The 12,575-nt window shown below is 44.4% G+C and overlaps 1 protein-coding gene across 3 annotated transcripts in view; it reads left to right on the forward strand.

Moving 5' to 3' along the window:
• The window catches only part of LOC123371994 (chondroitin sulfate N-acetylgalactosaminyltransferase 1-like), a 101,540-nt gene that overhangs the window by 3,362 nt on the left and 85,603 nt on the right, over positions 1 to 12,575 (forward strand). For 2 of the 3 annotated variants that reach the window (XM_045019908.1, XM_045019909.1), the window contains 2 exons: positions 532 to 582; positions 1,069 to 1,160. The gene's annotated coding sequence lies outside the window, so the exon portion shown is untranslated. Of the gene's footprint in view, positions 1 to 455; positions 583 to 1,068; positions 1,161 to 12,575 lie in introns of those variants that run through there. The other variant, XM_045019910.1, reaches the window with a different exon arrangement.

Genomic DNA, 12,575 nt, shown 5'->3' on the forward strand with positions numbered 1-12,575 from the left:
ATAAAGGGTGGGTTATGCAGTCAATAGGATTCTCTCTACAAGTTCTGGTAATTCAGTGACAAGATTGCCAGTTGGAATATGCGTAGATGTTTTCTCCACTTCCTGTACATAAATAAATACTGCTTGTGTGTGTAACTGTCTTCGTGCTACGTCGGAAAGCCACTGAATGGCATGCGGACAGAAACTCTCCTTTAGTGATTGTCTCTTGAAGTAGCATGGCTCCTCGGTAGGAGCCTGAGGAGTGGGACTGTATCCAGCCAGCCCTGGGAGAGGATGCTGAGCGCATACTGAAGAGCTGTCTTCAGCCAGGGCTTGCCAGTTTTACAACTCAGTTCACTGTTCCGTTTGCACACTGGGCTCTTTGACGCAACAGAAAGAGCTGCCTTTTTTTTTTTCCTTCCTCTTCAATCTGCCTGGCCAATTTAAAGCTTGTGGATTCTTTCCTCCCCTTCAGGGAAAGCTTACGAGAGGATTTTCTTTTTTTAACAGTTTATTCGATGAAACTGTTTTTTTTCTCCCCCCCCCCTGTAGATTGTTTGCTGTCAGGAAACGTTGAAGCTGAACACAAGGCTTTCATTGCAGGTCAGTAGCTGAACTCCCGACCGAAGCAGTTAACATTCAAGTGTTGCTTTAGCAAGTACCAGAGTTTGCTACAGACAAGTTAGTGAGGTTGTAGCATTCCAGTCAATGCAAAGCTGCCTCCTTAGTGGAAATTTTAGTTTAGCTCTTCAGGGGTTTGCAAAATTAGTTTGTCATCTTTGACATGGAGACAAATGGGCCAAATTGGTGCCTGTTGTCACTTTATTGAGAATAGTGGTGTAACTCTAAGGGTCAGTCTGCCTCTGTGTCATTTAATTACTGCATGGCTTCATTCACTTAACATTTACTAAGACCTACAAGGAACTGTCAGGACAGCAATCTTCTTTTTCTCAAGAATTATATTTTTGAGTTGTAATTTGTTCACTCACTTCTTTTTACCGGTGTTCCTTCGAAAGCCTATTACTGCTTTATACAGGCACGCTGCAGGGAAGGCAGTTATATACAATTGTCTTTTGTATTTCCTTTTAGATTTCTATCAAAAGACCTAAAATTAGTGGCATCAGGAAGGAAGGATGTAGGTGTATCGCTATTGCCTTGCCTCTTTCCAGCCTGTAATTGAGGTAAGTCACTTGTTCTTCTTTCCTTGTCTTTGAAATGGATTCATTGTTGTTCTCTGTACTGTATTTATGGGCATCCTCCTTTTATTTATTTCATTTTTCTCCAGTATGATTAAAAACAGATGGTTGATCAAGTCAGAATTGTAAAACTACTTAATTAAATCCTATACTTTTTATGCTACCCTGGGTAGTTCCTTCTCCCCCTCCCACCCCCACCCCCCTCTAGTTATAATCATGGTAAATAGTGTGGGTGTGTGGATATTGTGCTGGGCTGGTCAATTCTCACACCAACTTTGTGAAATGGGAAATATTTTGACTCCAGTATTCAGCACTTTTCTCCTGTGATGGCTTTCCAGGAGTGTGTAAGTTTAATTGGATTGTTTCAGAACACATTGAATGTATTTCCTACCAGGCACGTTTTTTAAAAATGACATCTTGAAACTAAACAGGCAATCCACAAAATAATAATTTCCATCAGGCTGTGGATTTTCATTCCCCTCAAAATCCCCTGGGATTATAAAGAAATTCATAACTTTCCAAAATATCAAGTCAATATTGATAGAACCCAGTTCATGGGACAAATGTGGTGGTGGCATTGGCTCTACACAATTGTTGAAAATAAAATTGTAGTGAAGTGATTAGTCCAAGTGATTATTCTCTGGGGAACTAAAGAATTATTAACTTAGTTAATTTTCATTTTCAAATGAGTTGAACTCTGGTTAGCACCGTGGAGAAACTGATTGTCCTTCCAGAGTTAAGACTGCAGCAAGCAAGTTATTATGAGTCAGATTTTGACACGCACTCCGCAATGTCATCATTTTTAAATCAATCCTTTGGGAACTGTACGTGGCACATCTTAGCCAGGGAAAGTTTAGTTCAAGGTGAACACTGTGGTGTGCGGAGATGGGGCTTAGGGGGGTGGGTCAGAACACTTTCAATTTTGAAAATCCTTCTAGCCCTTTCTTTTGGCTCCTCACATCTCTGAAATGGTTTGCTCGATGACTTCCAAACTGGGCTGGCTGAGGAGAGGTGCTTTTCAGTGGTTCCTGGGAGTTGAGGTGCAGTGAAAATTAGTGAAGGAATTCCAAAGCTACAGAGAGCTGTTTTCAGGCACCTATAATATATCATTTATAAATCTCCACATGAGTAACTTAAGAAAAAGATAGTTAAGGCTCAATAGATTTTAGAACTTTCTTTGACATCAAGCCAAATCTTTGCAACCTTCTCTATCAGATATTTCTGAGGGGGGAAAAAACATATATCCTCTAACTCGAAAGATTAGAAATGCACAATGAAGGACTGCAGCCAGTTCCTCACTGACAAGTAACTGCATATTCATTATCACACCAACCAATTTCCAATGTGCTCTTGACTTTAATTTTGCCTTCTTAAGTCTTGGAACTCAACAATGTAATCAACTAGTGTCAAAATATCACACACCTTTTCTGAAATGAATTTTCAACAGAATGGGTCTGAATCTCCAGTGTATTACGCTACTGGGGCTATACTACCTTTCTTATTGCGCCTGCTCTGGGGTGGGGAACGTGCCTCACCCATTTAAAGGGGAAGTGGTGGTGGGTGGGGGAGAGGGTGAGGATAAATGACACCAAAGCCAAATGACACCAAATGGTTCCAAAGCCAGCACAGAGCTACAGGATCACTGTTGGGGAGTCGGGTGTGTATCTGCAGTTCATTCTCCCAGGGTCCGGACCCCACCTTTCCAAAAGAATGCTTAGGTAGAGATTCTAAGAGCTGGTCTCCTCCATAGGTTTTGCTGCAGGAGGGAATGGTTTGCCCCAAATAAGTATGCTTATGATACCGGCTATGTTGTCCCTATCTTGGTGACATTGATTGTAGTTGTAAAATGCATTGATATAGACTATCAGGGCTGGAAGGGACCTCAGGAGGTATCTAGTCCAACCCCCTGCTCAAAGCAGGACCAATCCCCAGACAGATTTTTGCCCTAGAACCCTAAATGGCCCCCTTGAGGATTGAACTCACAACCCTGGGTTTAGCAGGCCAATGTGCAAACCGCTGAGCTATCCCCTGCCTTATAAACACAGCTAGCTAGCGCATAACATTTTGATCTTCCTTATATAAAACAAAACCTTTACATGCTTCCTTCTGAGATGCTTAAATGAGAAGAGCATATGCACATCTGCACTCTTGGGTAAGTATCTATCTCCATCTCAGTCAATTCTGTCAGAGGTTTGTGCATTCTTTTCCATCTTGCCCTTCTTCACGGTGATAGCAGTAAAACTGGCATGGCTGGTTGGTAATAACTTCTTCCTGGAGTCATGAAATATTTCAGCCTTACGGCACAACTGAATTTGCTTTATGAAGGGCAGTGTGTCGAGGCTGCTAAGCCCCAGGCAAAGCACCTGCTTGTTAGAAAATGGACAGCAGTGCAAACCGGTATCCTGGAGCAGCAGAAACTGCTTTGCAGTGAATGCTGATGCTGGCTTCCCGTGCAACCCTATTAAGTCCGAGGACATGGGGACCCGAGAATAGGAGACCAGGGGAAATGCGGAGGGGCAGGGATCTAGGAGGGGGTGTAGAGAGTATGTAAGGGGCTGAGAGGGATGTGGACTGGGGGACACATGGAGGGTGGCAAGGAATCAGGCTCTACCGTCTTAGAATAGGGTGTTCTGGAGGTGGGACAGCATGGAGTTGCGGGGAGGCAGGAGACTGGTATGGCATGATGGAAGGGACACAAAAGGGGTGTACGGAACATGGGGACATAGAAGAAGGTCATAGAAGGAGGCATCAACAGGATGGTCCAGTGGACATGGGTGACCTGGGTTCTATTCCTGGCTGTGCCATTGACCTGCTCTGGGCCTCAGGTTACCCTCACATCCCTTTGTCTGTCTTTCCTGTTTAGATTGCAAGCTCTCAGGGCAGGGTGCTTTCTCACTGTGTGTTTGCACAGCACCCACTGCTGTTGGGCCCCAGTCTTGGTAAACTCCTCTAGGCACTATTCTAATTATTTAATAAGGAACCCACAAAATGCTATAGAAATAGTCCCCTGGAATTCTGCAGCCAAGAGAAGCCTTTGGCAGAGCTCTGTTCTGCTGCTGGAAGGCTGCAGTGAAACACAGTGTGTTTGCTTCTTCCTATATTTAAGTAAGATCCTTTCATTGTCACTGGAGCACTCCTAGGCTCAAGAGAAAAGATTTAGATGAAAATCACCCATTCCATAATTTCAAGATTCCTCTCAGCAGTGATTAGTAACTGAAGACAGGCTTATTCTCCCCCTGGACAATCTGATCTCTGGCCTTAGAATTTTCTTCCTTCTCTGTCTTGCTGAAGTGTTGAAACAACAACGGCAGCAGCTTCTTCTTCCAGATGTGTTTGGAACTCCGGGCTATGGTGGCATTCTTAATACAGTGACTAGCTGATGCGCCTGAAATGATCACATGTGCATTAGGGAAATTAATGAAGAAACTGGTACAGGCTTTGCTGGGGTGTTTTTTTAACTACTTCTTCCAAAAATACTAATGTTGAGTCTCTCTAGCTTAAAAGGTGAATTGCAAGTCAAGGGCAAAATCATTTATTCAGATGCTGATCCTGCTCTCATTAGAACAGGCAGACTGACCAAGAGAGTTGTAATTATTACATCTCCTCCCTAGAAAGTCGAACAAAACCAAAACCACCCGACCTCTTCCATTTACTAGGAGTACTGGAATAAATGTATGTTCAGCTGTGTAGAACAAGCTCCTTCCTCTCATGTTCCTGGAGTCAGAGCAATACATGTCCTGTCCCTAGAAAAAGCAGGCATTGCTCTTTATTCTTGTTAGCCTTGCAGACCCAGAACACCTACAATGTGAGTGAGCTGGATTCTGTTCCATTTTGTGCATCATCAATAGACTTTGTTTACTGCAGGCCAGATTGGGATATTGTGAGGCAAAGCTGCAGCTGGACCAGGGCTGCTCCGCAGCTACAATGACTCACCCCCCTTTCTGCGGCATGAGGGATACCTTGGCGCATATCTACCTCGAGTGCACCAGGTTGCAACCCCTTATCCCGGTTTTTCATATCTTTCTCCTTAGGCTCTGGCTGCACTTCTCTCCACACCTCCTGCACACCCATTCTGGGGCCCCATGAAGTTGCAAACCTCCTCGTTTACCTCCTCCTGGTGCTAGCCAAGGTGGCCATCCACTATATTAGGAGGAGGAGGATGGATGGGGGAGGTGCTCTGCAAATGCACAGCCTCTTTCCACTCCTCCCGGAAGTCACGTCTCTGGGCAGAGTCCCACTGGCTCCTTGGATGCCTTCCAGGAGCAATGGGCACCGTCCAGGGTTCTCTGCTCAGTGTCCCCTTCTGGCTCCCTGCTTTTGACCCTATGACCTCACTCCCATCCCTGTTTTCTCATTTGTTGTCCCCTGAACTCTTTTGATGCCTGGGTCCAGTAGCTCCTCCCCTTAGGCTGGGGGGTGGGGGGGGCTTTAGATGTGGGCGGGCTTGTGCCCACCCATCCCTGGCAAATCAATAGATACAGTGACACACCCGTCCAGCAGAACCTTTCATGACACATTGCCCAGGCACGTTCCAGCAACTCAGCTGCACTAACTCATCCCTCGAGAGCCCGCAGTGACTCAATCCTCAGAGATGGCCCCAGGGCACAAGCATTTCATCCTCACCACCCTCCTGATGCCTTGTCGTGTTACAGACTCCCTAGACTTCCCTCCTGCCCTTGTCTGTGCTCTATTCTGACCCTGCTCCAGCCCTGTTCCTGATCTGCTCCAAACCCTGCACCTGCCCCTGGACCCCCAGATCCTTGGACTGACTCCAGCCCAGTTTCAACTTCAGCCTACTTCCAGACTCTGTGATCCTGATGTGGCTTGCCTTTGGACTCTGACCCATAGCCTGCCCCCCTGTCTCAGAGCTGCCCTCGGCCTAGTTCCAACACAGTGTCCGGCTTCGAAAATGTTCCCGCCACCAGAACTGACTGCCCAGAACCCAGAGCCCGACAGCCAACATGGACTAAGGTTCTGCTCAGTATGAGCAAGGCTAAGTTCCACTGGAGTCAGTAGGACCATGCACAGAGTAAACGACTACTGAATGTGAATAAGGGTCCTAAATTCTAGTCAGTTACACTTGTGCAACCCCGTTCAGGGCCTGAGCCAACTCCTGATGAAAGCAGAGAGTCTTTCCCTTGACTTGTGTGGGAAGTGGATCAGGCCCTAGGGAAGGGGGTTGCATAGCAGGATGAACTGGGGTGCCCAGGATATCTGATGTTCTTTTTTGGCGTACAAAGTGTTTATTCTTATTGATGGTGATGTGTGGGCTGGAAAGAGCTTATCCTGACTTTCTGATCCCAGGCTGAGTGTACAAGACTGGCAGTTTACAAAAGCTGCCTTTCTGTTTGTAAACTGAGCACATTTGACATGGAGATTGCTAAGCAACGATAAACTTCGCCATTTTTATGGGAACCAGCTGAGGGGTCACTCAGTTAGGCTGAACTGCAAAGAATGGGGCAGACAATCCCCAAAGCTGTGGATATTCCAGTACTTAGATTTACCCAGCCGGCACAAAACCTTCTATAGTACCTCATTGGTTACCCAGAAGTCAACAGCACAGTTCCCTTAAAGTAACCCAGCCTCAAGCCTCCACCTAGTCCTCCCAAGTCAAATATAATGAAGATTACTGAAAATCTTATTCCTCATATAAAAAAGTTCTACCGATACCAAAGGATCGGACACATTACCTCCCTAGTTAATGAATATTCCAGATCTTGCCTAAATACATGCTTATAGCCAATTCTTATTAACTAAATTAAAAAATTAAAAAAAAAGAAGAGAGAGAGAGAGAGATTAGGTTAAAAGATCAGTATACATACAGATATGAGTATAATTCTTGAGGTTTAGATTCATAGCAGAGATGGTGAGCTTTGTAGTTGCAAAGAGTTCGTTCAGAATTGGTCCATAGGCTATAGCCTAATTATATTCAGGGTGGTCCAGTCAGAGCTGGGATCTCAATCTTGGGGTTTCAGCTTTCCCTGCAGTGAAGCATCAAGCAGAGCTGAGATGACAGGATCCGGACCCGAGGATCTGTTATACAGTATTCTAGCAGCCACTTGACCACACAGTCCTGGGTGAACAATAGGTTTTTGATGTAATCTTCTGTCTCCTAAGACCCAATGGTAATTAGTTACACAAATTAACATAGGGCAATTTATCCATTAGGCAGTCTATCACTAACTTCAAAGAGACGTACAAACAATGACATTATTTCACCCAAGATTCATCTAAATGTTAATATTCCCTTTTGACCTCTGAATTAATAGTTATAGTGCCGGACAGGAACTGTCTGTTGACATGACTAGCATTTATGAATACATACATACAATTAGTATCACTTCTAACAACATAGACTAGAACTTTGAAATGCAAACCTATCTAGCATTGAATGGCCCTCATTACCATTCCCATACTTTCTAACATGACTTTAAAGGTTGGCTCTGGTTATTTAGCCTGCAAGCTGCTTAACTCTTTCTGGCCATGTATCACACTTTGTATAAGATTCGTTGCAATTATATAACAGTGGTAGCAATAATGATTTGCATGATTATATTTTAATTAGGTAACGTCACATCCTGTATTCCCTTAGGAGGAACGATTCGCTCATTCTTCCAGTGAATTATGTCAAAGCAGTGGTTGCTTTGGATTATCACTCAGATCTGATGTAGGATTTTCAGAGGTTTGCCCATCAGTCAGAGTGTAGTCCAATCCCTGCTCAGAGACTGCTTTTTAACTTTTTAATATATAGTGCAACAACTCCTCAAGATCAGTGTGATGCCCCAGGTTCTTCCCCATGGGCTAACTTGACATTGGTCTCAGAGAAAAATGCCCCTTTCTTTGTAACTTATTTCTTAAATGCTGGGTGAGTGAAGTCTGTGGCTCCACAGTTTACTCTCAGGTCAAACTGAAGTTATGGATCGAGATCTTCAGAAACAGAAACTTGTGGTTAGGTTATAAAGCCGTATTTAGGGACTTAAATAAACAGCCTGATTTTCAAAAGTGTTAAGCGCCCAGCAGCTTCCACTGATTGGATGGGAGTTCTTAGGTTTTCATCATTTTTGAGATCTGAGTAAGGATTTAGGAGTAAAATTACCCAGAGCACCTGAGTGACTTAGGGACCTGATTGCCTAACTCCCTTGAAGATGGGGCTTAGGCTGCTCAAATTTTGAAAATGTTACCTTCAAAACCCAATTTTAGAAAATCTTGGCCGTGGTGTTTAGAGCATGATCAGTAAGCATTGTATGTGTCTGATGTCTGTGTCAGTCACTCAGTAGTGGAGAGAGGGTGTGACAGGCTGCAGTCATGAGAAATCCCCTAGCTACCACCTGAGCTGGAACAAGGACTGTACCAGGGAAAGGATTGGGCCCAGACTAGAAAGCCGTCTCGTCTGTGAAAGAAGCTTATTGGAACATCTCTGAGGGTGAGATTTCATCTGTATTCAGTTACCTACTATATTAGGCTTAGACTTGCATATTTTTGTTTTATTTTGCTTGGTAATTTACTTTGTTCTGTCTGTTATTACTTGGAACCACTTAAATCCTACTTTTTATACTTAATAAAATCACGTTTTGCTTATTAATTGATCCAGAGCAAGTAATTAATACCTGGGGGAGCACACAGCTGTGCATATCTCTCTATCAGTGTTATAGAGGATGAACAATTTATGCGTTTACCCTGTACAAGCTGTATACAGAGTAAAATGGATTTATTTGGGGGTTGGATCCCATTGGGAACTGGGTGTCTGGGTGCTAGAGACAGGAGCACTTCTTAAGCCATTTTCAGTTAAGTCTGCAGCTTTTGGGGGATGTGGTTCAGACCCTGGGTCTGTGATGGAGCAGACTGGTGTGTCTGGCTCAACAAGGCAGGGTTCTGAAGTCCCAAGCTGCCAGGGAAAACTGGCTCAGAGGTAGTCTCAGCACATCATGGTGGCAGTCCCAAGGGAGTTTCTGTGACCCAACCCATCACAGAGGGGTTAAAAGGTCATCAGTTCTGAAGGATGCATTGTGTGGATTTAGGCTGCTCCAGTGTACGCTTGGGACTGGACCAAGCTCTAATCAATCCCAGAATAAGGTGGGCATACATGTGACTTTGCTTCTGTTCCCATCCCTCCATCCCATCATTGCTGCGCTGGGTGCAGCTTGGCCAGACCAGAAAATCTGGCCCTGTATCTCTAAAGATTTGTCAGCATTACGGATTTTTGTACTGGTGTAGCTATACCAGTGCACTTACTCCACACTGGGGGTGAACATTCTCATAGCTACATTGGTGTAAAAATCCCTAATGCAGGTGAGCCCTGGGAGTTTCATTTATACTCAATTGTTGACTCCCACTCTGTTCCCATGCACTTTATTTAGGAATAATTGGAAGCATATATCTGCCCAACCCAGCCTCTTTTCAGTTTGGATGTTTTTGTTGCAAAGTTTATACATGGATGTTGACAAGATATATAGTATTGTTTAGTGTGACATAAATAACCTACCTTACGATTGTTTTTTCATAAATTGCCTTTAAATAAAGAGCTTCATAAGGGAAAATATAACACATTTGAATGGTGCTTCAAATGCTAGAGCGTTAGAAATAAATCAATACACACTTTAGATTAACCATTTTATTATGACAGTGGAGGTGGCTGGCTTAGCACTATATGTGTTAGGCTGGTTTTAGCTATGGAGGCAAAAACAGCCTAAAGAAAATGTCACCCGTCCTCCAATTTGTATGACTGTGAAATGTGATTTTACTAGTGGTCAGGCCCTGTGGTTTTCTAACACCTAACCACATCAAATATACGTCCCTGGGAATGAACTGCCCCCCAAATATCACAGCTCTCTCCAAGCATTTGTCAGGAAATGGAAAGCACTTACTTAATGCAAAAGGAATGAGAGGAAGGAGTCTCAAAATCATAGGAGAGAGGGAGAAACAACCTTTCCTGCTAAAACTCCTAACAATTAATGTTACTAAGATACCAGTGTTTTTAACTCCACAACCTTAGAGCTGCAAGAGAAGACTTTTACTAAATGGTGTAGCGCACATCTCAAGTCAATGAACTATTGTATAAAGAAAGTCTGGGCCCCTGGTCTTTAGCTGTGGCCAAGAAAGAGCTTACAACACACTGTGTGGTGTAGTGTGTGTGTGTGTGTGTGTACGTACATCTCTAAAGATGGATTTAAACAACCTTTGTGCTCCTTAGATCCTGAGGCTGCTCTACATCCCATACACAACCACTTACCCTGGTTGCCAAAGGTTTCAAGGGGCCAATACGTTAGCCAGGAGTTGCTGGGGTCCATGGAATCCCTGAAGATGCCCCTTACAGCAGCTGCAGGGATGGGTTTGTGTAGCAGCCACTGTGCCAACTCTGTGCCACTGGAGGAACCCGCTATGTGGAATGATCAATGCCTGGCTGTTTACACTGCTCTTAGGGTCACTCTTTCCTAGTGGATTAGTACAAGGCAGCCGCACCCCAGGGAGGGTGTGGCCAGGGCCAGCTCCAGCTTTTTTGCCACTCCAAGCAGTGAAGGGAAAAAGAAAAAAAAAGATAAACCCACGATCGGCGGCACTTCAGCAGCAGCTCTACCGCGCCACTTCATTCTTCGGCGGCCGGTCCTTTCCTCCGAGAGGGACTGAGGGACCCACTGCCAGAGACGTAGCTGTGCTGCCCCTTTTCATTGGCCGCCCCAAGCACCTGCTTCCTGGGCTGGTGCTGGGAGCCGGCCCTGAGTGTGGCCCTGGGATTTTGACGCATGATGTAGATGTTTCTACAGATCAGTCTGCAGATGTGGTGTCTGGTTTTCTTTGCTGGTCACCATTTGCTTCATCTGGTGAATCAGAGAGTCTAGGTCCATGTGGAGAAAAGATTTTTTACTTTGTCGGATACAGAACAGTCTATTGGTTTCTTACATGCTGGGTTGAAATCCTGCTGACACAGAGCCACTTGAAGGATCAGCCCCCTTCTGGAGTGTGTAGATCTTGGGCTGGTTGGTAAATGGATAATACCATGACCCACACCCACAATACTAAGTCTGGGTGACTTTTGTCACTAGATTTAGGAATTAGTGCTTGTGTTATGCTTCGTTTCTAGACTGAGCGCCTGTAGGAGCTGAGTTTTGAAGAATGCTACTGAAGTCTTTCCTTTGGAGCCTGTGGGAATTTGAGTGATTTGCATGTTTTTATACTGATCCCTGATTCCAAGGTCTTTGAATTTCTCTGAGAAGTGCAATCTTACTCTCAGATGAGTCTCACCTTTCAGCCGTGCCATGTATTCCTCCATTCTGGCAGTCCAGAGTCTGGCAGTTCCTGAATTTACTTCCACTCTCATTGAACTCTCTAACCAGTGCTTAATTTGTGTCCGTTCAGAGCCCCCAGCACCTCTGGGCTTGGTGCGTCAGTTATGAATGTAAAAAATTGCTTGAGCTCCGGCACCTCTTTCATTACAAATTAAGCACTGTCTCTAACCCCACAGTCAATTGAAGCAGTCAGTTTGCTGGATTTCTTTTCCTTTAAATAAGCAATCAAGTCTTACATTTTTTTCCCCAGAGAGCAGAGCTGCAGGTGATGTGTCATTTGCAATAGGGTCTAGCATCTTTGATGCAGAGGCCTTCAGCATCTTCCTGACTTTCTGCTTCTGGTACTTCCCAACAGCACAGCAGTGGGCTTTTTCTTTGGTATAAGATGTAAGATTCAAGTTTTAGAGGAGACAGATCAGTGAGAGGAGGCATTGAGGGGGAAGGAAGGCTGAGTAACAGGAGTGGGTGTACAGATAGAAGCCTGCACTGAGGTTGCACAGGTGGGACTGAAAGCATAATTTGGAGCCCCTGGAGCTAAACCTTTAGTACTAACCATGATGCATGTGATGGAAGAATCCAGCATTGCTCTCAGATCCCAGGGTGAGGTAGTCCAGAAACAACATCACTTTGCTTGTACCGTGCACATTTGATCAGGAAGTCACTAAGAGAGATGATAAACAGGGGACCCACAATGGCATTTTTATAAAGTCACTTCTCAGAGCAGAACTGCCCTTTAAAATCCAGTCCCTTCTCTTGCAGAGGATTGTTCCGCATTTGTAGGCAGATGGACTCTGGTGATATATCTGCCATCAGGCTTTGGTCGGTCTTCTCCACTGAATTTTGCTCACTTGGGAGAGTCATTTCGTATTCAGGATGAGGTCCTGTTTGGATTTGTTTTAAATTTAACCTTAACTCTGAATTTTCTAGGATTGTCATGCTTGGTTTGGGGGTAATTATAACATGCATGTAATATTTTTTACCCTTAATTTACGGATCTATACTAGAGCTGCTTGCCATATTTCAAATTCTGAAATTTCAAATGGTCACAGTTGAGGAGGAGGTTTTTTTCTTGAATGGGGCAACATTTTCAAAAGTGAGCTAGACACACAGTGACCGG

The sequence above is a fragment of the Mauremys mutica genome, chromosome 5 (genome assembly GCF_020497125.1).
Source record: "Mauremys mutica isolate MM-2020 ecotype Southern chromosome 5, ASM2049712v1, whole genome shotgun sequence".
Classification (NCBI taxonomy): Eukaryota; Metazoa; Chordata; order Testudines; family Geoemydidae; genus Mauremys; species Mauremys mutica.